The sequence below is a fragment of the Melozone crissalis genome, unplaced genomic scaffold (genome assembly GCF_028551555.1).
Source record: "Melozone crissalis strain CALT ecotype California unplaced genomic scaffold, PUWL_Pcris_2 ptg000006l_1, whole genome shotgun sequence".
NCBI lineage: Eukaryota > Metazoa > Chordata > Aves > Passeriformes > Passerellidae > Melozone > Melozone crissalis.
Genome location: NW_026535784.1, coordinates 5155061 through 5178809, shown reverse-complemented (window position 1 = coordinate 5178809; position 23749 = coordinate 5155061). Strand labels below are relative to the sequence as shown.

The window sequence follows — 23749 nt, the reverse complement described above, 5'->3', positions numbered from 1 at the left end:
CCAAGCAGGCTGGCTAACAGCTTAAGTGATAACCTTTGTTGGCACCTACACCACAGCTCAGATCTAAGAGATGTTCTGTGGGCAGCTGCCTGTTGATTTGCTTTCCTAGACATGCGATTGAACCACACTGTACATCCTGTGCTTATGAAATCCCAGCAGGGCTGTATCACAGTACCTACCACTAGAATGTGTGATTTACACCACCTACAAACTGCAACATCTCAAGATAAACCTGCTCCTTATAATGAAGATCCAGTTAACTGCGGTTCTCACTACCTACAATGCTTTTTAAGGTCACTGAGTTTTAAAATAGCTGGGATTTTACAGGACACACTGTGAGATGGTTTTTTTTGTAAGACAGACTGATCTGAGATGGAGACTCTTGTCCCATTGCCCCTCTCTCACGTGTTTGTGCTAAGCACATAAGAAACTTGGGATTACTTCTACACGAAAGTGTGCAGGTCTTTTCTTTTCTCATCTTTCTCCAAACCAGTGAGGTGGGAAGCAGTTGCCAAATGACAGCCATATTAATTAGCTCGTGCTGTGCCCAAAGGAATGAGCTTAGGGGAAACCCAGAGCCAAGGCTGAGCTGGAGAAAGTTTGGTCTGGACTGGTCAAACAAGCTGTTGAAATCTTTGGCATGATTATCACAGTTTGCATCTCATGCTCCCTGCTCATGCCTGCCCTCCTCCTCCAAAGCTGGCCTGCTTGAGCACTGCTGGCCAGCAGCTCCTGTCTGCAGTACCATTGGTGGGACACTCCAGGCCAAAAGACCTCCTCAGTACCATTGGTGGGACACTCCAGGCCAAAAGACCTCCTCCTCACACACTCAGAGGGCCTAACAATTCCATGGGCTGGTGCTAGGCTCCTTTCTCTCCTCCTCTTTCCACACAAGGCAAGACTGAGAGGAGAGGGGAACCCTATGGATTCCCAAGATGAAGCTGCTGAGATCCACTGAGCACTGCCAAGTGGCTCTGTCCACATACACACCTGCTGGTGAATCCAAGTTCCAGGTGGCCCTGTTCCCCAGCTGACAGGTGAGAGCAAACTGGATTTCCTTCATGATCAGCCTTCCATTTTCACAGGTCACCAATGATTTTGAGCACCCAGCTGGAGTCACCTGGCAGGGCATCTGCTTGGAACACGGGTGAGGCCCAACACCTGTGGAAACCACATCCTTCAAAGCTGCCTCCAGCTGTGATTCTCCAAATTGTCTCTGAAGTGACAGGCCTGATTCAGAGCACTTTTGACAGCCTCAGCTGAGCTTAAATAAAAAAGTCAAACTACTGATTTGCATAGCAAACACAAAAATTTAAATGGTGCAAACCTGGTATTTAAATTTTTCTACCTCAGCTCTGGAAGTGCTTATATTCATTACAGGCCAGAAGGTGAGGTCTAGTTCCCTGAGGTAGTGGATGCTTTCAGTTTCCAATAAAGTCAGCAGAAATTGTTCACACTCTACGTGAAATACAAACTTTTAGCAGCAAGAAGAAAATTCAATGCATAAACTATATTAAAAAAACCTTTAGGCTTACTATCTTTTCTTCCATCAGCTACTCATATGAGGTTCAAGCTATTGTTTTTGATTTGAATAGTATTCCTGGCCTTTTGAACTGCAGATAATTTATAATTTAAGAAAACAAAATCAATGGTTATTTGTTTTATGATGTACTGCTGTCAGTGATGGAAAGGACTACAATGGTTTCTATGATTATTAATTCTTCAAAATAATGTACCTGCTCCAGTATCCAGTTAATCTGGTTATTAATCAAAGTGCCTTAATTGTAAATTATTAAAGGGGGCCAGACACTGCAGATTATTGTGTGCTATATTTTTAGATTTTCCAGTTTGATTCAAAACACACTAAAAGAGGGGCCCCATAAAATAACCATCTAGAGACAGTCCATGGCAAACATCCAGAAACTATTCTTAATGGAATGGAGTTAGCATGAGCTGAGATCATTCTTTAGCCTTGGGAGAAAAAAAAAAAAAAGAGAGAGATGTTTTTAGGAAGAGATTTCCAAAGGGATTACGAGTTGCTCTTTGCAAACAATACAGAGGATTTCCAGTATGCATTGTGCTTTTGCCGAGAACTGTGCGTACAAGGGAGCCAATCAAAGTCCTCCTGTGCCTAATGAGGAGGGGGAAATCGTGATGGGGAAAGTCCCTTAATGACAGGAGACAATAGCTGTTTGTACAGTGACTCGTACAGAAAACTCTGTCACCAAGGAATCTCTCCAAACGTGATTTTACTTATCGGAGACATTATTCACTGAATTAGCATAAGCAGTGAAGGGTGTATGTGGGCGAGAAATCTGAAATCTTATTCATGGGATTACTGAAATGTTATTTTTTTTCCCGTAATTTCGAAGACAGCAGAAGTACAGAGCTAACGTAATAAAAAAGATGTGGGCTTTGGAATCTCAGCAATCTTTAAACAAATGTAGCATTTGTCCCGAAGTTAGCCTGACGTGCTATACTAAACACAGAGGAAGCTGAAACAGAAGTCTTGATGTAAAAGGATTAGTTTTCAAATTTGGTCTCCTAATGGACAAACAGACGCGCACCCTGAAGGGGTAATGTTGTCAAATGAATCCAAAATTGGGGTCTTCTTTTCGTGCCGTGCCAAAACGCCGGAGCGCACGGCGGCAGCTCGGTGTGGAAACACCGCCTGTGCCCGTGCCCACACGCGGCCGCCTGCGGCCACAGGGCCCGCTCGGCAGCTGGGACCCTGCCAGACTCCCCGGCTTCTGTTTGCTAAACAAACGCATCTTACGCACTTCAGCTGCACATGAAAACAAAATTATGAAACAGGGCTTTTAATGTAAAACCCACTTCTAAAAAAAAATTCTGCTAACAATTCCACGTAAGGAACCCAAGAGGTCTTCCTAAGCGCTGTCCCTCCACATCGCAGCCTCCTGCTCTTTTCATTCACGTTTGACACAGAGTTCTCTCCGCCCTGTCCTGGTTCCCAGCCCCGATGGCGCCTCAGCCCCGATGGCACCGCCGCGGGGTCTCGGACCGCGCACGTGCCAGGCCCGCAGGCAGCACGAGGCGGGCGGCCCCACGCGCGCTCCCCGCGGGGGCGCGGGGCGGAGGCGGTGCCGGCCGCGAGCGATCCTCGCGCGCCAGCGGCGGCCCCGCCCCGCCCCTCCCTCCGCGCCCCGAATGGCTCCTCCCCCTCCGCCCCTCCTCGCGCCGGCGGGGGCGGGACGCGCGAGCGGGCAGAGGGAATCCCTCGGCTTCCCCTGAGCGCGCTTCGCTCTCGCGAGACTTGCGCCGCTCTCCGCATGCCGGCAGGCGCCGGGCTCTCGCGAGAGCGGCGCGGTTCCCACGCCCGGGCTGTTGTGTCTGAGGGGAGAAGCCCGGGCGCTGAGTGGGCGGGGCGCACCGCCCCCCCCCCGCCCCGCGCGTGTCTCGCGGGCCCGCGCACGCGCGCTCCGGGCCGCGGGGAGGGGGGCGCTCTCGCGAGAGTAGGAGTTTTGGCGAGAGTTTGTGGAAGATGGCGCCTGTTGTGACAGGGTGAGTGCGGGGCGTTCGCGGCGCCCGCCGGAGCCGCCGCCGCCCGGGGCTGCCTGGGCGAGGCCGCGCCGCGCCCGCCCGCTCGCTCCTTGGCCGCCGCTCGAGGGCACGGAGGACTGCCCCCCGGACGGCCCGCGGGCGGGCCCTGCGGCGCAAACCTCGTGGGGCTGGGGTCCCGCCGGGTGGGCGCACGGAGGAGGCGCCCCGGGTGCCGGCCCGGCAGCGGCCGCGCTCTCCGGCCGCCCCGCGGCGCGGGAGCCCCGGCGCGTCCGGGCGCTGACTTTGCTTTCCCTCTCTCCGGCACGGACACGCCGGTCGGGACTCCGTGCGGGGTCAGTGCTCATCCCGGCTGCTTCGGAGCGGGTCCCGCTCGGAGGGCTCCCAGGGGAGCGGCGGAGCCCAGCTGGGAGGGGACCTGGGGCTGCCACGGGCTGCTCTCCCTTCTCGGTCGCCCCGGCTCGTCCCGCATTAGGCGGGGGTCCTCCAGGCTCCCCCGGCTGCGGACGGGGAGCGCTCGGACAAAGGCTTTTGCTGCCGTGGTTGGAAGTTGGGCGCGGGCCCCCAGCGCCCCTCGCACGGCGGGCCCGGCCCGGCGCTGTCACTGGCGGCGGGGCGCTCCCGGGCGCGGGCGGCTCTCCCCGGCTCTCCGCCCCTGCGAGCAGGGCACCCGCTCCGGCAGCCTGCGCCGCCGGGCTTCCCTTTCTCTCCTCTCTGCGCACCGTTCCCAGCGCTTTGTTGAGTTTTAGCTGCCTTCCTTCAAATGCTGCGGTGCAGGGAAGGGTAGCAGCCTCCCCGCGCCACTAAGCCACGCTGGATCATAATGAATGGTAGTCTCCATCCCTTTCAGCCGCACTGGGTAATACTTAATCATGGCTAGCCAGCTGCAGCATGTGTCACTGTAATAAGTGACACCCTCTTAGCCACCTACGGCTGATGAATAATAACAGACCCACTGCTGGTGTACAGTACGCAATCACACCTGCAGTGTCACATTGCACGTTGCCATCCTTGCCACATCTTGATTGCTGCTGCTTATTTCGAGTGCCGGATCCTTAATTTTGGACTACGTGGAGCAAGTGTGACGTCCCTCTATGTGTTGAGGGAAGAGACAGTCAGGAGAAGAACAGGCTGTTTCTGTACTCCACCTGTTTGTTCCAAATGAAATTTTGTCTTGTTAAAGTACTTCTGGGTCTTTCTAAAACGTGGACCTTATTTTAAGATTTCACAGTGTGTCTGTGACCTTCTGTCTTCCCTGTGGGATTACATTGTCTGCAGCATTGGCTCTGTGGTTAGAGAGCAACAGCCTGCTTGGGGGTGGGGTGGGGTTGGTGGTTGATGCTTTTGTTCTCGTGGAGAAGGTAGCATTATGGTATTTTGTTGTTTTGATTAGCTGCAATAGTGTTTCCAACTCCTCACTCTTGTTTGTGAAAAACTAAATTGAAGCTTTTGCTTGATTTCAGTCCTGATGAAGGTATCTTGTGGCTGATATACAATTTCCCAATTAAATGTTCTTTAGGGAAGCTAATCTTGTTTGTTATGATTCCTAGAGTGTACTAGTTTAGAGGTTGGGTTTGAAAGAAGGGAAGAAATGCTTTTAAAGTTTGTTACAAAGTTAGCCTGTGCTCCAGTTAGCAATTAAGTTTTTCCACATTTCTATTACTTTACTCATCTGAATATTTGGGTTCCATTTCCTTTTGTTTATTGATTATTACAGGATTGTCAGAAGTGTTGTCATGTTTGTGACATTAGTTTTATCCTTTTCAGATGTCTGTTAAAATGTTGACAAAACAACTGTGGATTATTTTTAAAACAGTGATCAAATAATCAGAGCAGTAGAAAAAAATACCATTTTAATGAGAGTGAAATAGTTGTTTGTAGTTTAGAATTTTATGCTACATTTATTGTTTAAACCTATAAGTCAAATAATTCTCTGGAAAAAAAATTTTGTTTTCTTATTGTTAAATACTTCCAGTGTAGGTGAAATGAAATATGCTAACTTTTGTTAATGTCATAGTTATATTGCATCAAGGAGCCTAATTTTTAAATTTTTTTTTATTAAATGACCTGTTTTTGGAGTGGCTGATGCTGAGTTGTCTTTGTGTATTAGGATCAAAAATTGATGATTCTCCAGTAGCTGATTGATTTTTTTTTTCCAGATGGTTAGTATAAGGAGTTTTCTTTTGGGAAAAACTTACTTGGACAGGAGGGAAAAAAGTGTTTGAAATGAAAAAGCAATAGCTGAAGAATGTAATATGCAAATCCTGCATTGTGTTTGAGTGGGCATCACACAGGCACTCAAACTTTGAGGTAAAGCTTAAGGCTCTTTTGCAGTCAGTGTTACCTGAATGAGAAGGGTGGTTATTTTTTTTTTTCCTGTGAAAACTGTATGCCTGAGCTTAAGTTTTGGTACACAAGTTTATGCAGTGTTGGAATGGAATAGCAGGAATTTCCTGCAGCAGTTTTGGGGGGCAGGCAGAGTTTGTTGTGCTTTGTTGTTGGCAGCATGTGGCACCCTCGTGCTGCTCCTCACAAGGAGCGTTTGCATTGAACTCGTGCGTGTGTGCAGTGTGACAGGCTGTGCAGTGTGACAGGCTGCAGTGTGACAGGCTGCAGTGTGCAGTGTGACAGGCTGTGCAGTGTGACAGGCTGTGCAGTCTGACAGGCTGCAGTGTGCAGTGTGACAGGCTGTGCAGTGTGACAGGCTGTGCAGTGTGACAGGCTGTGCAGTGTGACAGGCTGCAGTGTGCAGTGTGACAGACTGTGCAGTGTGACAGGCTGTGCAGTGTGACAGGCTGCAGTGTGCAGTGTGACAGGCTGTGCAGTGTGACAGGCTGGGCTGTGCAGTGTGACAGGCTGGGCAGTGTGACAGGCTGCAGTGTGCAGTGTGACAGGCTGCAGTGTGCAGTGTGACAGGCTGGGCAATGTGACAGGCTGGGCAGTGTGACAGGCTGGGCTGTGCAGTGTGACAGGCTGGGCAGTGTGACAGGCTGTGCAGTGTGACAGGCTGCAGTGTGCAGTGTGACAGGCTGGGCAGTGTGACAGGCTGGGCAGTGTGACAGGCTGTGCAGTGTGACAGGCTGGGCTGTGCAGTGTGACAGGCTGGGCTGGGCAGTGTGACAGGCTGGGCAGTGTGACAGGCTGCAGTGTGCAGTGTGACAGGCTGGGCAGTGTGACAGGCTGGGCAGTGTGACAGGCTGTGCAGTGTGACAGGCTGGGCTGTGCAGTGTGACAGGCTGGGCAGTGTGACAGGCTGGGCAGTGTGACAGGCTGTGCAGTGTGACAGGCTGCAGTGTGCAGTGTGACAGGCTGCAGTGTGCAGTGTGACAGGCTGGGCCGGGCAGTGTGACAGGCTGCAGTGTGCAGTGTGACAGGATGGGCCGGGCAGTGTGACAGGCTGCAGTGTGCAGTGTGACAGGCTGGGCTGGGCAGTGTGACAGGCTGGGCCGTGCAGTGTGACAGGCTGCAGTGTGCAGTGTGACAGGCTGGGCAGTGTGACAGGCTGGGCCGTGCAGTGTGACAGGCTGGGCTGGGCAGTGTGACAGGCTGGGCAGTGTGACAGGCTGCAGTGTGCAGTGTGACAGGCTGCAGTGTGCAGTGTGACAGGCTGGGCTGGGCAGTGTGACAGGCTGGGCCGTGCAGTGTGACAGGCTGGGCTGGGCAGTGTGACAGGCTGGGCAGTGTGACAGGCTGCAGTGTGCAGTGTGACAGGCTGTGCAGTGTGACAGGCTGTGCAGTGTGACAGGCTGGGCAGTGTGACAGGCTGGGCTGTGCAGTGTGACAGGCTGGGCAGTGTGACAGGCTGCAGTGTGCAGTGTGACAGGCTGGGCTGGGCAGTGTGACAGGCTGCAGTGTGCAGTGTGACAGGCTGGGCTGTGCAGTGTGACAGGCTGCAGTGTGCAGTGTGACAGGCTGGGCAGTGTGACAGGCTGGACTGTGCCGTGTGACAGGCTGCAGTGTGCAGTGTGACAGGCTGGGCTGGGCAGTGTGACAGGCTGCAGTGTGCAGTGTGACAGGCTGTGCAGTGTGACAGGCTGGGCTGGGCAGTGTGACAGGCTGCAGTGTGCAGTGTGACAGGCTGTGCAGTGTGACAGGCTGGGCTGGGCAGTGTGACAGGCTGCAGTGTGCAGTGTGACAGGCTGTGCAGTGTGACAGGCTGGGCTGGGCAGTGTGACAGGCTGCAGTGTGCAGTGTGACAGGCTGGGCTGGGCAGTGTGACAGGCTGGGCTGTGCAGTGTGACAGGCTGGGCTGGGCAGTGTGACAGGCTGGGCTGGGCAGCGTGACAGGCTGGGCAGTGTGACAGGCTGCAGTGTGCAGTGTGACAAGCTGGGCTGGGCAGTGTCAGAGCCAGATACAGGGAGAAAGTGAGCAGCAACATCAGACAAGTAACTTGGGAGGAGTTACTATTCACAACTACTGTTTAAAAGTGGATAATTTATGGCTGGGATTATAGGATAGTATTTTTGGGGTTTTGTGGAGTATTTTTGGTTTTGGTTGTGAACAATGTAGGGAAATATCTTTTTTAAATTACAAAATTAATGAAAATGCTTCTTTAATTATATTTTGAGTGCAAACCACTTGTTTCTAAATAATTGTTATACTGCAAAAATACCTGTAGGCATCCATTAGCTTGAAAATTGCCCTGCTAGGTCTAATAAAGCCATATGACAGAGAAAATCTCTGGTACCATGAACTTAATTTTGTAATTTTACAGTGACATAAAGTATGCAGTGGTGTCTTCTTAGGAGCCTGGGACAACCTGATCTTTAAAATACTAGAATCCAACTCAGAAATAACAGATGGAAATCATAAATAGCAGGCATTGTCTTAAGTACTTGATTACCAGTTAAAACCTCTGTAATAGTAGTATGCAATATAGCATTTGGATTATTTTTCTGACATGTTGAGAAGCCTTGGAAAAGACAAAAATACTTTGAGTAGGCTTCTTGCTGGTATGATGCTGGTTTTCCATAGGCACTGCACAGTAGAAAATTGTTTTAGTCACATTTCTAAGTAACAAGCTATTCAAGTTCCTTGTCTGAATTAGTCATCCTGGAGTTCAGTGGTTATGAGGGGTTTCCTGACCCAGAATGCTCAATGATTTAAGGGTGAGGGAAGACTCATGAGATCTGTGGTGGCACAGGAGAATGTTTGGCATGAGTGCTGTGAATTTTAGGGCAGTAGTGTAGATGTGACAGCCATCTGGTCATTTTGTTTCTTTGTTTTTAATGAGAAATATGAAAAAAAACTTGGAGGAGGTTTTTGAAAGAGGGTGCTGCTTCATGGAGCTCTCCCAACCCCAAGGGCAAGAGAAAAGAAGTTCAGAGGTGAAAATAGAACAGTTCACCAGAACTTTAACCTCATCTACATCCTGATTAGTAATTTTAGAATGAGGACCCTGACCAGTGAGGCTCTTGAAGTAGAGAGTGAAGTGGATGCTGCTCAGGAAGTGAGATGGGGGAGGACTTGTGTGGTCTGGCTGTAGGCTAAAAGTGTCGAGAGAGGAATGTTCATAAGGATCAATTCTGGATCTTGAAAGATGAGGAAGATTTCCTCACTATTTCAGATGTGAGCTTCTGTGGTCACATGATAGAATTTCAGCTACTAGAGGGAAATCTTAGCGATGTGTTGGGCATTGCTAGGATCTCAGCAGCAGGTTATTTCTAGGACCTCTAGAGGACAAGCTAGGCTGGAGAGCTGATGCTTAGTTACGTTCAGGACTTGCAGTAGTGGGAAGGAGACTGAAGCAGTGGTGGAATGAATGTGACCTGTGTGTTTGTGCTGAGGCTGAGCTGATTGTGGAGCAGCAGTGTGGGGAAAGAGACTCAGGCTGGGTGTTGACTTGGACAAGCACAGGAGAGAGGGAGGAGGAAGAATATTTCTGATTCATGGTTGAATCTGAATCCTGGCCCTGGACTGAGTGAAGACAAATGGAAAGGGATGCAAGAGCAGAGCCTAGGAAGTGATTAATAAAATAATACAGGTGAATGAGGAGGCTCCTTCAGGAGGATGCACTGAAAGAACAGAGTGATAAGGGATGAGTCATGAGAGCAGCAATGCCAAGGGAATGAGGGAGAGTTATTTCTGGAAAAGAAACATTGCTGGTAGTCTTGGGTGATTGACAGGCCAAGGCAGAGAGCAAATACATATTGATTCTGATCATCATAGAGTTAGGCTGCAGGAGGTGTTAGAATGCTTTCAGTGGTGTTTAAGGAGTGGAAACAGGATGATGTAGACTATAGGACTAGAGTTCATGGATAAGTTCTTCAGGCTACAGTTTTTACTGTCACTGAAGGTTCTAACAGTGCTCATTAAGATTTGAGTAGTAGTATAACTACAGCTCTTGTGTTGTGTATATGCACCTGATGAGTGTTAAAGATTGGGAAAAACTTGTTCACAATCAAATGAGTAGATGGCTTTGTGTGACTAACATTTAAATTGTTATCAAGGAGCAAGAGCAGTCAAGTCAGAGTATTGGGAAATCCTTGTGAGCAATATATTCTTGGAGGAGTCTTCTGAAATGCCGGCAAATACTCTTTTTAACCTTTTAACCTTCTGCTTTCAGTTGAAGCAATTTTATGGAGTTAAAGTCTTAATTTGGATTTTATTTGCTTTTGCTGTGTATTCACTGTGTTAAGTAGCTCTTTGTTTGACTTATTCTGGTTGATACAGAGCACAAAGAAAGTTTGAAAATAATCTTCCTATAGCTTGATTTCTCCAGAAATAATCTGTAGACTGTTGTATTTGGCATAGTATGTGTGTGCTTGCTACAGCCAATTAAAAGGCAATACCCTTTGCTGATATCTCTTTGCAAAAATACTTCTCTTTAAAGTATTGTTCTGTACTATGAATTGCATAATGATTATGGGTTTGTGAATGAGAGTGAGTTTTTTCCCTCTGACTTGCTAATTTCTATTTTGCGGTAGTAACTTATTTTAGGACTATTTTTCATTATTTTGAACTCCAATTTCTGTGTTTAAAAAAACTGTGAAAAGAAGAGCAAGTAGCCTGTAGGTGTGTATAAAGTCTTTTAGAAAGACTTGTGGTGCCTTCAGAGGCAAAGATTTTGAGGAAAGGTTTTATAGTTGCTAATTCATTGTTGGTGAAGATTACAGTTATGGTGCAGTGCATGCCTGTTCTGTGCTGTGTTTGGTTTTACATAAACTTGAAAAGATATGTTGTCATTTGAGTTTTTAAAATGCATATTTAATACAAACAAGTATTCTCTTATGCAGTTTGTTAGAATCTCTGGGATGAAGAATGTAGTTTATGCACAGTATTAGTTTGACATTTGGAGACCAAATAATGCTGGCAGAATTCTGAAGTTTCAGGACATAAATTTTCTGTGTTCATAATACTTGCAAATTCTTCCTAAATTCTGTGGATGGGAATTGCAAGCAAATTATTAACTGAACAATATGGCACTAATGTGCTGAAATATTGCCTCCCAAGAGCATTTCACAGGGAAGATGTATTTTAAGTGTTGGGGTTTTTTTTTAAATTTATTATTTCAATGTTTCTAAAAATTGAACAATTGTGTGTGCTGGCTTTTATAGAATTACTTATTTTCTTCTTTATGTATAGGTGAAAAAGAGAAAAAAATAAATGTCACTAGCTGTATTGTCAGGTATTGTCAGGTGAAATCTTAATTCTGTTGACAAAAGTGGATATGCCTTTTAAGTGTATGTTATTTCAAGGCAGTTTTATGATTATAAATTATATTCTGAATTAGTCAGAATAATTTAAGCATTCCATTTTTATGTGGAAATGCTTAAAGCATTATAATGTCATACACTTCATCCTTACCTTGAAATAATTGTATTAATTAACAATTAAGATGATATATGGTAAGGAAATAATAGAGAATTATGGTTATCTTTTATAATGTAAAAATTCAGAAAAGGAAACAGCCAATATATTTCATTGAAGAAGAAATTGTTAATAGAAGCAGTTTCCATATCCCTGTATTCTTACTGAGTCTTGGAAAAGTAAGGGCTAAACTTAGAGTTTCTCATTTCCTGGGGTTCTACTTATGTGGTGTTCGTTACTTATATTTTGTGTATGTATTTTGTGGTTGCTACCTTTTACAAAAAAATGAAGTAACTTTTTCATCCTGAGGAAACACTTTGTCACCTTTGCTGTGTCACATCACTGCCATTTTTCAGAATCTATTTATACTGTTAAAACTAATTTCATTTTCCAAAAAATACTTCATGCTCTTCAACTGCACTTTAGTTATCCAGATGGTGGCATATGGCCGTGTATCTTCTTGCTCTTATGCTTGTAAATGTATAAACTACATATTTGTGGTGGCAAATTTTTTACCAAGAAAGAAAAGAATGCAAGAGTTTCAGTATGTACCGCGTGAGAAGTCTCTTGATTGTGCTTGCAGATTTCAATCTTTACAATAGATACAACGGACAGGCTATTATTATATATATAATAGATTCTAATATTATGTATTTGTTACAATTATATATAAAATATAAAATAAAGAGAGATTAAGATAAACACTGATTTTTTTTAGTATTTTTTTAAAAGCTTGACTGATCTGTAAAATTTTATTTTAATATAAAATTGCTATCATGTTTTGCTGTTTGATTAATAAGATTTTTTAGTGAATGACATGCTGCTGGGACATGATTTGTTCTCTCTAAAGCAGACTGTACACTTCAGTCGACAGCACGTGTCTTCAGGAAGCTTGTGAGGCTGTTTTGAGGATGTCTTTTTATGTTGAAAAGTCTTGAAACATTTGTGCTGAATTGAAGTTTGTATTTCCATTGTTATTTAAACTGAGAGTGATCACCTGCAGAGTGATCTTGGCTGGTTAGAGGGCTGGGCAGTCACCAGATGTGAAATTTAACAAGGGTGAGTGCCAGGGATGGGGCAGCTGTGGATGTGCCTAGCTGGGGATGGGGGCTGCAAAGGGCCCTGGGGGTCCTGGCTGGCAGAAGGTTGATCCTGAGCCAGCAGTGCCCTGGCAGCCACGGGGGCTGAACGTGTCCTGGGGGGCACCAGGCACAGCATGGCCAGCTGGGCAAGGGAGGGGATTGTCCTGCTCTGCTCTGGGGCAGCCTCACCTCCAGTGCTGGGGCAGTTCTGGGCACCACAGGTAAGAGAGATGTAGAGCTTTAGAGAGCATCCAGAGGAGCACTGTGAAGGTGGTGAAGGGTCTGGAGGAGAAGTCATATGAGGAAAGACTGAGATCAGCTGTCTTACTCAGTCTGGAGGAGACCAGGAGGAGACCTCATCACAGCCTAGAGCTTTCCCACAGGGGCAGGCACTGATCTCTTCTCTGGTGACCACTGACAGGACAAAAGGAAATGGCCTGTATTTATGTCAGGAGAGGTTTGGGTTGGACATTAGGAAAAGGCTCCCCAGGGAAGTGGTCAGAGCACCAAGCCTGACCGAGTTCAAGAAGCATCTGGACAATGCTTTCAAGGCACATGGTGTGTGTCTGGGGGTGTCCTGCACAGGGCCAGGAATTGGGCTGGATGATCCTGGTGGATCCCTTCCAGCCCAGGGTGTTCTATGACTCTAAAGTTGTTTACATGCTTCACTTGGAAAACATGAGGACCTTACGGTGGTTGTGGTTATAACTTTTCTTCATTTGTTTCTTATTCAGGAGCAAGAGTTTATCTCCATTTTGTTGTCCTGCATGAGTAGTTTGTATGCAGTGGTATTTCATCAGTGCATTGAAAATCCACAACACTTTCTCGAATAGGCAACAAGCTCTGTTGGCAACTAATAATTTTTAGTGGCTCTGTGTGAGATCATACCTGGTTTTTCATTTAATTTTTCTACTTCCCCTAGGTTAGATTAAAGATATATACTGCAATGGATCCTAGTTGGTATTTTGGTTATTAATGTATTTCTTATAGTTATTTGAGTGGAGGAATGAATACCTAAATTTTTTCCTTTATGAGTACAGACAAATATAGACATTTTTCTGAATGTGCCAGAAAAAATGTCCTTCTGCTTTTATTCTTGGTAACATTGCTTGGTCTGTAGGAAGTTTCATCTGCACTTTGTTTTTTTCAAAGCCATACTTGTGGCATATTTTAGTGTGTGGTGTTTTGGGAGATTACCAGGAAAAGTTGGTATCGAAATGAAACTTGATCAGGCTGCTGTGAAATTCAGAATTTTCCAAGCCTAAAGAGGGAATTGAATTGTGCAAAATACTGGTTCCTGATTTTTGCCGAACCATAGAAACTGCACGGAATAGAAGATACTCTTCAGAAAATATCCTGCTTCCTTTTCCTGGCAGCTCTTATTTTTACTCTGTAATGTAATTTTGTCTGGGAGCAGTGGCAGAGGATCTTGCAGACAGTGCATTTTGCAAATTGTGCATTAGGAGCTACCAGTGTAGAAAATAAGGTTAAAGTTGTTTGTTTAGCAGAAGAATTTGTGAAACTAAGCTTTTCTCAGTTATGGATTACAGGGGAGGATGTCTTGGTAAGGGGTGTTACTGCTTTCAGTGGTGATCTTATATAAAGGGAGCTTCAAAATGAAGGTCTAGAGTCTTGGAGGTGCTTGTGCACACTCTGAGATTATGCCATTGTGGAAGAGTTCTAAGGCCGGGCAGAATAAATAATAATTAGCCTTACTCAGTTATTGTTGTTCCAGCCGTCTCCGTAAAAGCTCCTCATGTCCTGAACGTGAAAAAACAAGCACAAAACCCCAGTGACTTGCCAAGGTCAGACAGATTCTGTGGAGAGGTGGAAACAGAATTACTATCTCCTGCCTCTGTTCTTGTACTTGGTGTAGTTATGGGCTGTCTGCTGGGTTTTGACAGGTGACATCATGTTGTCTCTCCCAACTGCGGCCGTGAAAGCTGGTCAGGAGAAATCAGACTTCCTTAGCTTTTTCATCTGCATAACAGAAAGGTATGGTAAATAAGACTTGAGTGACTGTATTCATCATTAATGTGTTCTGGCTAGAGTGGATGATAATAGAGTGGGCGCTGGAGAGGTGCTGCTCTTACACAGTTGAGACTGATGCCGTGGTTAGGGCTCAACCAGTAGATAAATGTGCCATGTCATAAAATGAGCTGCTGTTGCACTGTGCTGTTGCCATGTCTTTATACTGCAGGAGAAATTACTCTGTATAGGTACTTATTTTCAAAATTGAAAATATTTCACTACTTTCCAAATCTGCCACCCAGCTCTGGTTTCAGTGGTGAGTGTCAGAATTCAGAAAAGAAAAGGCTTTGGTGAGAGGCTGCAGTTATTCTGCATGTGTGTGCTTCTTTTCATGCTTCGTTTTGTAGTAGATAAACATGACGACTAGTAAAATCCTCAATAATGTAATATCTTCCAGAAGTTGTGGAGATATATCAAAACTATTTTGGACATGTCTTTTTGTCCAAGTATTTTTTTTGGCCAAATTCTTTTATTCTGCTGTTCAGTACTTCTTTGTCAGCATTGAATCCTGGGGTGTTGTTGGTTTGGTGTAGTTTGTTGGGGGGTTGTTTGGTTTTGTGGTTGGTTGGGGTTTTGTTTGTGTTTTGTTTGTGTGGCGGGGTTTTTGTTTATTTTTTAAAATTTACTTTTGCATTCCAGTTTTTTTTATTTGCTATTGTGTGGTTGATGTTGCTTTTCGTTTGTTTATGTGCATGTTACAATTTTCTCACTAAGTCACAGAGAGCAGTTAACCAAAATAAGTATTTGGGATAAGGCTTCCTCTTTGAGAGACGCTTGTAGCGCTCCTGATGTATTGTGACAAATTGTTTTAGTCAGCACAGATGATACTGAGATGGAATTCTGATCACAAGATAGAAGCTCAAGGGATCTTTGTGTAAGTACTAAAATTACAAGAGTGCCTTCCTCTGTTAATTGTTTTGCTGTTGATTATGGAGGTAATGTGTCTCTTAGTTTGTAAGAGTGATAGAAGAATGTGTTAAACAGAGAGAAAAAAACAGGCAGTTCTCTAGAGCTAAAGCAAATTTCTTGCTCCAAGAGTCACCTAAAGGAGGAAAGGCATGAAAACCTATTCTGATAATCTGTTTTAATTAATAATAAAGATGTTGGCCAGGCTCATGTTCAGTTTTGATAATACAGTAAATAAAATTAGTGTTCCCAGTGCTTACGTTTAGATAGCAGCACTCTCGAAATACCAAGAACTGTGTTAAAACAAACGTGAGAACTATGCCAAAACAAACACCAGAACTTACTGCTTTTTTTGCCTTTTTTTTGCAATGGGCAAAATACCTGTATTTCACAACAGTTAGCAGGCAAAACAAAACAGTCGTTATGAAACAACGTTTAAAAAGGTTTTACTGAGTTTTACTCCCAGTCAGCTTGTTGAAGTGATAAATCGTACTTGAGATGTAGCAAAGGAAAAGTAGAGCAGGCCTTTACAGTCAGCTGTGATTGCTGAAGACTCCTAGAAAGTGTAGGGCAGCTTTTGTTACTGGCCCCCTTGTGCTGTAAGGGCAGCTGTCATTCTTTTTGGCTTGCTGCATCTGCCTGTGGCTTTTGAGGCTGCAGCAAACACGGGGTGACCTCAGAAGATGTGCTCAGGGTACCTCTCAGGATGGAGTATGAGGCCAGTCCTTGAAGGTAGCCTGAATTTCCATATGGAAATAAAATATAGAAGAAAAGCTCTAGGCATATCCCTTGTTTTTCTAATGTTTCTCGATTACGTGGGTTTTTTTCTGGAAAAAATCTTGACTTGTTTTGTTTGTTAAATACTTAGTAAATAATCAAAAAACTGAACTGACCTTCCTGCCTTAATGTCTCACCATATTGCTGGATGGCACTTAGAGTTAGCAGCAGACTGGTTAGACTTGTCAGTTTGCATAGTCATGAAAGTAGTATTGCATCAGGTTAAATTTAAAAGTTTATCTTTCTCAGTTTGACCAGTTCTCTAAAAAAACCTGAACCATAAGCAACAGACCTATGTTCGCCAGAAGGTATTAGGCAGTGATGAATATTATATCTGTAGAGATAAGAGACTTCTTCACTCACTGAAAGTGTTCCTCTGTCATTAGGATTCAAATTGTGGATATTGTTGTTGGAAGTACTCAGCAGGTTTTGCTGGTGACACTTGAGATATTTTCTTTGTTGTGTTCAGTATTCTCCTGCCTAATGGCCCTGATTGTAGAACAGTTTTTTCAGTAATGAAATTAGATTTTTAAGAAGAAAAATACTATTTTGCCATTACACAAATTGCATTCCTAGCTAATATTGTATTTTTTTGGTTTGACATTAGTTGAAAAAGATGTATAGCTACAGCTTTACATTCCTTTTCTCTGATTCAGTTTTGTATCTGGTCATTTCTGCTTCCTCTTGTTACACATATAAAACATATTGAAATAACAGAGTATTGTATTTTGCTTAGTCATTTTCAGCTGTGTCCTCTCCTGAATTTTGTGGGCAGCCCTCAAGTAGTTTTGCTTCTGGATTTCCTTTTTTTTTTCCCTCTCTTTAATTATTTTTAATGGAGTAGATGGAGTAGCACACCAGAATACTTTCCTTGGGTTGTTTGTTTTTGTTTTTTTTTTTCTGTGAAGTTTCTGTGGAAGCCCCATTGTCTTTGTTCCTGGGCAATCCATGCTCACTTAGGTTTGTCCAGAGCAGTACTTTCAGACTGCTGCCCAACAGTGTTGTTGCTTTTTTCCCCTATATTTTGCTATTAGCAGCCCTAAGGCTTGTGGTGTACTTAGAGCATCACCACAACCATTATCTACAGAGCAGTCCCTGTTGCTACTCAGCTAGTGTGATAATCTAACAGCTGTATGTTTTAAATCAAATCCAAACCCTATTCCTTACTTTTGGGAACTTGAAACTTCACTTTGTCATTGTCTTGGATCATGAGAGGGGATGTCTAATAAGTACTTGTATGCACTTTGTCTCCCCCCTTAAGAACTGATGAGGAGTGGAGAGAAAATAAAATCTAAAGAATTCAAGAACCTGAGATATCTCATATAACAAAAGACAAAACATTGATACAGAGGGAGAAGCTTAAAATTTAAGTTATACTGGTAAAGCCAGAGAAGGATCCAGTGTTGCTATTGTGAAGGCAGGAAATATATTTTGGGAGGGGGAAGAAGGCATAGTGAAGGATTATTTTATTTTGGAGGAGTTTTGGTTTTTGCTTCTTTCTTTTGAAGTGTTTCAATCCTCTTCATATATTGGAAGCTACTGCTATTTTGTTTATCCCTTTACCACTCCAAAGAGAATGGATAAAATAGAACTTGGAATGAATACAGACTGTAGTGTGTTGCTGGTGGCTTTGGAGGGTGTATATTGAAAGCTGTGAAGAAGCAGGACACTTTGTTCTTACTCACATGGTATATTTCTAAAGCAACAGCACAGGGAGAAAGGATTCTTTTGGAAGTGGTGAAAGCAAACAAAGTGAAGCTGAGACCAGGTTAAATGCTGTAAGTAAGCATTGCCCAAAAAGTGGTGGGTGCATGTCTGTGTATAGATACACTTAAAAGTGTTTGTTAGGTAACTTTAGTACACAACTTGGATTTATATTTACTATAGTTTCTTCCAACATAAGATGGGTCAAAAGAGCATGTGTGACATTCTGCATAAAATTGTAACTTTTCTTTTTGTCTGGTTCAGTGGTGGAATGCAAGCATTTGATTTGCTTTTCTTAGTACCTTTTCAGAACCCTATAGAAATGTTATCATACCAGGGTGTCTTAATATAGGTTAAAAGTTACCAGTTTGATCAGGATAGTTGTCTTACACTTGTGGTTCTCATTATAGAAGGCATTTTTATTAGTGATACACATCCTGATCTTGTCTGATCTTGCTTAAAAAAAAAAGTATTTGAAAGATTACTATACAGATATTCTGGAAGTAGATGTGTAACAATGGTGCACTTTTTCTTCCAACAGTGAGCCTCAGTTTACTTTTGCTGATTAAACAACTCATGTAGGCCTTTGTCTAAAGCATTTTCACCACTTCATTTTGGAGCAAAATTTAGGGAAGTCAAGCAGGCATATCCTTTGGATATCAGAATTGAATAATTGTTCCAGCCAGCAAGGCTAATGTGTGCAGCCTTGCTCCTTTGGTTAAAAGTTTTTTCATTTGGTAAAAGAAATCTTCAAACTCAGACTTGCAGCACTGGCCCATAGTTGGAGAAACAGGAAGCAAACACTTTAAGCATTGTCCCAGATCACCATTGCTCTTTCAGTCTGTGGCGTCTTCCTTTTTTTCAGCTGCTTTCTTAATTTCTTTCTTGGAAGCCAAAAGTAGCTTCATGCAGTTTTCCTAAGAGTTGAGTCATTTATCAGCTTCTCCTTTGCCAAATAATCTGTAATGGAATCCACTACATTTTTTCTGCCTGAGGCTGTTTATTACATTGTCCACTTGCTTTTGACTTGTCTCAGTCCTTTTGATTGCTTATTCTGTCTGTTTTCTGCAGTGTTGTAGTTAATTGTGGCTGTTAGAAACATCTTGAGGACTCTAAGTTCAAAGTGCCCTAGGTCTTGGCACAGTGTCCTGTAAGTAAACCTGTATTCACCTGTCACAAAAGCTGCTTGCAAGCTGTTGGGTGGCATGCAGGTCCAGGGGGGCCTTTAAACAGGGCTCTAGTTTGCCTTAAAGGGTGAACTCTGGTTTTCTTCATAAAACCAGCTCTCTGTACTCCTTGTGTTTTGGGAATGGTGTGCTGAATGTTGGGTATACTTCAGGTTTGTCCCAAGGTGTGCTGGCATGGCCAACCAGATCTTATAACTGGATGATTGCTGAAAGGATGTTGGGTTGAAAAACAGTGCCTGTCATGGCACTGTTCGTGTAGTTAATGAAGATTTATTTCCTAAAGGGTGTTGTGCTTTGCAGTTGCCAGTCGCTTGGGGAAAACTGGAAAATCCTTTCATTTTTAAAAAAACCCAAAAAACTAACTTGATCCAAAAAACTGTGCAGTACCATTTCTTTACTGCCCTCCCCTCAGAAAAAATACCAGTAGAGATTTACTATGTTTTCCTCTAAACTTTGTGGATTATTTTATTAATAAGCATTTGTGTTATCATGCCACACTTGCCAGCTGGTTTCTGTGTGTACCTTCAGATAGCAGTGGCATTCTGTCCCAGCACTTTGGTCAGTGGTGAGCAGCTGTGGCTGCTGAGCTGGGTGATTTGCAGGCTTTTCCAGTGTCACTCCTGTATGAACCTGGATTTACTGGTCTGTTAAAACTGAATTTTGATTCTGGGGTGGGATGACTCTTTGAGGCTGATCATATTGATGATGTGAAGTTGCCTTGGGATTTCCTTGCACTGAACTGAAAAGAGTCACAGACAGGAGAAGCTTGAGGGGAGCTACCATTTAGGCTTGTATGGTTCTTAGTCTTCAGCTGTCCCTTAATCCTGCTGCTGGAAAGGGAGAAGTGGATTGCTAGAGCCTTGGCCTGAATGAGAATAACCTGTGCATGCCCTAGCAGTGGGAGCAGAAGGCCTTGCACACCTCAGTGGGTTGTCTTCACTCTGTCCTTCTTCCTCGTCTTTGCCTCACTTTGTAACAGCAAAAGGGAATGGAGAGAAATGGATGGATGCTGATCTGGGGCTGGGGAACAGAATGAACTCTGAGGGTAGATAATGATATATGTATCTGTGTGTGGAGACAGTAATCTTGAGTTTTCTACTGCTGCAAAGACACTGAAGAAATTTTGGAGTTAGGAAAAGTAGGTTTTGCTATCTCAGTGTTAAAGTTTTTATCTGATTATTTATGTTTTTATTTATTGGGGTACAGAAACATTGAGTGGCTTCTCTGTTTTACATATGTTCTTTTATTTAGCTGTAGGGAAGTTGTTCTTTCTCCTCCCCCCAAGGGAGTTTCCTGTGTGTATGGAAAAATAAAAAACAGAAGCGAAAAATACCTCAGGCTCCCAAACCTGAGGCTCACGTTTCACTTCTCCCACCACCTTTCTTGTCACACAGGCAGTCCAGCAGTCCTTCCCCTACCCACAGCAATGCCATCTATCTGGAGAGCTGCACACTGTCATAGCAAATGTGATAGCTAACTTGGCACACCAAATTATTACAACAACCTGTGAACCACCAGGGAAATAAAAAAATTTACACCGTGCTTCACTTCTCTGGTGTTTATCTTTAACTTGCCAGAACGTTTTATTAGGCTTTTTTAGGCTAGTAAATATAACATAACTTTGATACCTGTTCCAAGAGATTTATAGTTATAAATAAATTTGGTATGCAACTCATGGGATTTTTTTGTTCAAAAGTCCACTTAGGGCAGGGGCCCTAAAATTGTTTGTAACTCAACAGTTAAGTTGCATTTCATCAATGTGTTACTGTCACTAGAAGTTCTGGAGATGCCCTGTTTACGGTCTGACAACAGAGCAAATGGTTTCTCTGTTTCTTATGCCTAGGTGAGCAGTATGTAGATGACATACTCTATTCAATATGAATGCTGTCTTCACAGTATTTGATCTTTCTCACAACTATGTAAGATAATTTAAGCACTTTAAAACTTGTATTCTGAATTTCCTTCATTTGTTTAGACTGCCTTTTGTGTATGTTCTCTTGTCACGTGACAGGTTTGTGGGTTTTTAGCCTCTTAAGTTGTTCTATGAATGGTAGGACTAAAGAACTTCTCTATCCTGTACACTTGTGCCTTGTATGGTGAGGAAGGTTTATGGAACAGTACCACAAACTCCTCCATCCCTAATGGGATGATATATCTAAGGCATAAGCTTACTGTCCAGCCAAATGGCATATGCAAAGGGATCAGCTGTGAACCAGTAATTTCCAAATTCTGCTTTGTCTTTTTTGGTGACATTGGCAATGTCTGTCCAGCTTCCAGTTTTCATGAAACTCATAGCAGCTTAATTTTCTTTAAAAGCTCATTTCTTCTTTTTAAACTTAGTTAAAACAGATTTATGGGCTCCTAAGTTATTGCAAGGGTGGCTAATCAATTTATTAATTGTAATAATACAGTACTAAGCCTGCTCTGTGGACAGAGTGTGCCATATTTTTCAGACTTCATGCCCTGAAGAAAAGATACCATTTCTCTAAAATGGTGAAGTCTAAGTGGTAACTTCTAATATAGGTTATCCCTTGATTTTTTTCTGATGGGATTTTTTTCTTTTTTTTTCATTTATCTGGGCTGTGTGGCTATCTGCATATTTTCATTCTATAGTTCAGGTTATCTCTCTGATTTTTGAACTTTAATGATTGCATTTGTCAATTTTTTCTTCTGCTCTGGAGAGTTCAGACTGCCCTGTTGAGGCAGCAGTGGGCAGAAATGTCAGGAAGGAGATCTCTCTATAGACTGGCATGTTTCACATACTACATGCTTGGTAGTCCTGTGTTGGTTTACACTTGACAGGGTTGGTAGCTGCTGACTGAAGTGACAGATTTGGTTGTTTAGTGCTTCGAGACACTTCTGACAATTTGCATTCCCTTCTGGCCTGAATGTTCTTGGAAGGATGAGACAGTGTTTTGAAAAGAGGTTGGGTTCAGGGCTCAGCAGTTGGGAGCCTTCACAAGAGTGCTTAGGCACACTTTTCATGCTGTAAAATCCTTGCAAAAAAATTGTGCCAGCACAGGCGTTATTCTGGGAAACTCGAGTTGTAGCAGTCACAGGTTCAGCATCATGCAGAAGTTAAGTGCTGGGGGGTACATTTTTGTAAAAAACTACTGGTTCCTTAAATATTTAGAATACCTACATTAAGTAAAGTTTGTCTCAGGACAGCATTCTTGTTTTCAGATTGGCTTCATGGTTTATAGTGTACCTCATTAGGATGCAGGGAGAAGTTCTACCAGTAATTTGCATCTGTGTGGAGTTTAAACTTGACAAACCCGAAAAGCAAGCCTCCTTGAATTAGGTATGATTCACACAATTTCCATTTTAAAAAATGGACAATAATAACTGCTTTGCATTTGTGCTCTTGAGATTTTTTTTCTTATGAAAAATGCTGCATAAAAGCTGTTAGGGCACAATAGGAGCATGTGTGACTATGTAAGAGACCTGTAATACCAGAAAAAAGGATGATAAGGTGTTAGCTTGCTGACATTCCAGCCATGTAATCTAATCTTTTCATATGGTTATTGTAAATGTACTGTGATAAGGAGGAGTAAAAGTTTATTATTGCACTGTCTGTTTAATTATCTTGTACAGGGATCATTGACCCAGTTACCATAACAGTTGTTAAAAGTATTATCATGTTTGATGGTAGGCATTGTGGAGATTATATTTCTCTTTGCAATTTGTTTCCAAATATTTTAGTTTTACAGTTAGAACTAGCAATAAGTAGAAGGAGCTTCTAGCTTATAAAATTTAAACAGAAATATAGTTTTTGTTGTACTTACCTATTTTTGCCTCTCTCCTTCAAGCATTTTTTAAATGGCAGGATTAATTTCTGTCTTTCCTGTGTTGGAATGCTCTATTAATTATTGCTGGGGCTGTAGCTGTAGTATAATTTACTATCTTAGAAAATTGGAATTTAACTGTAAATTAATTCAACAACAGTGACAAAAAGTCCAAAGCTTTTGAATCTTTTAAAACAACTGTTTTTCTTAAAACACAGGTTTGTAAACTGTGATGGAATATTACCTAATTTTGCTGTCTGTGCAAGTTATGTCACTTTAAAGGTTTAAGAATAATTTGCTTATATTAAATGCTTCCCAGTTAGAGACCTTCAGCACAATCACAGGGAAAAGGCCCAACAGTGGAGAAGGCCTCCAACTGATTTAGTTGTCTTGGAAGGTTAGAAAAGAGCCTTCTAATTCTCATTCTTCTCTGAGATGTGTTTATTGCTGCTGTTTTTATATTCATGGGATGATGTATTCATAAGCTTAATTACGAAACAATACACTTGAGATTGATTAATTCTAGGATACTGACAGCTCATTTTACAGCTGCACCCAGTTAATGTTAGTGTAACCATGTAATTCCTGGGTGAGGCAAGGAAACATCTGATATCTAGGAAACCCTATAATTTTGTAACACAGGTTGGTGCCAAACACAGCTTTGTTAAAAGGTTGATGTATGCACAGGTTTTGTGTCATTTTAATCTACTGAGGAGATAAATTTTACTTACCAGTTTGGAAATTACTGTTGGCATGGCAGCCTGCTTAGGTGCTGATAATCTATTCTCTGCTTGCATACTGATACAATTTTTGAATTGTTTTACAAGTCTAGAATCAATGGGTGAGACATAGTTCAGAGAAATAAGCTTATAGAACTCTAGCATTGTACTTTTATTGACTATAAGGAGCTGCTTCCATATTGCATTTTGAAGGCTCACAGTATAGAAG

General features: G+C 43.2%; 1 protein-coding gene across 1 annotated transcript in view; it reads left to right on the top strand.

Annotated features, from left to right (window-relative positions):
- The first annotated feature begins 3510 nt into the window (after positions 1-3510).
- RBPJ (recombination signal binding protein for immunoglobulin kappa J region) overlaps positions 3511-23749 on the top strand; it is a 59318-nt gene continuing 39079 nt past the window's right edge. Inside the window, exon 1 of the mRNA XM_054295730.1 lies at positions 3511-3522. The gene's annotated coding sequence lies outside the window, so the exon portion shown is untranslated. The remainder of the gene's footprint in view (positions 3523-23749) is intronic.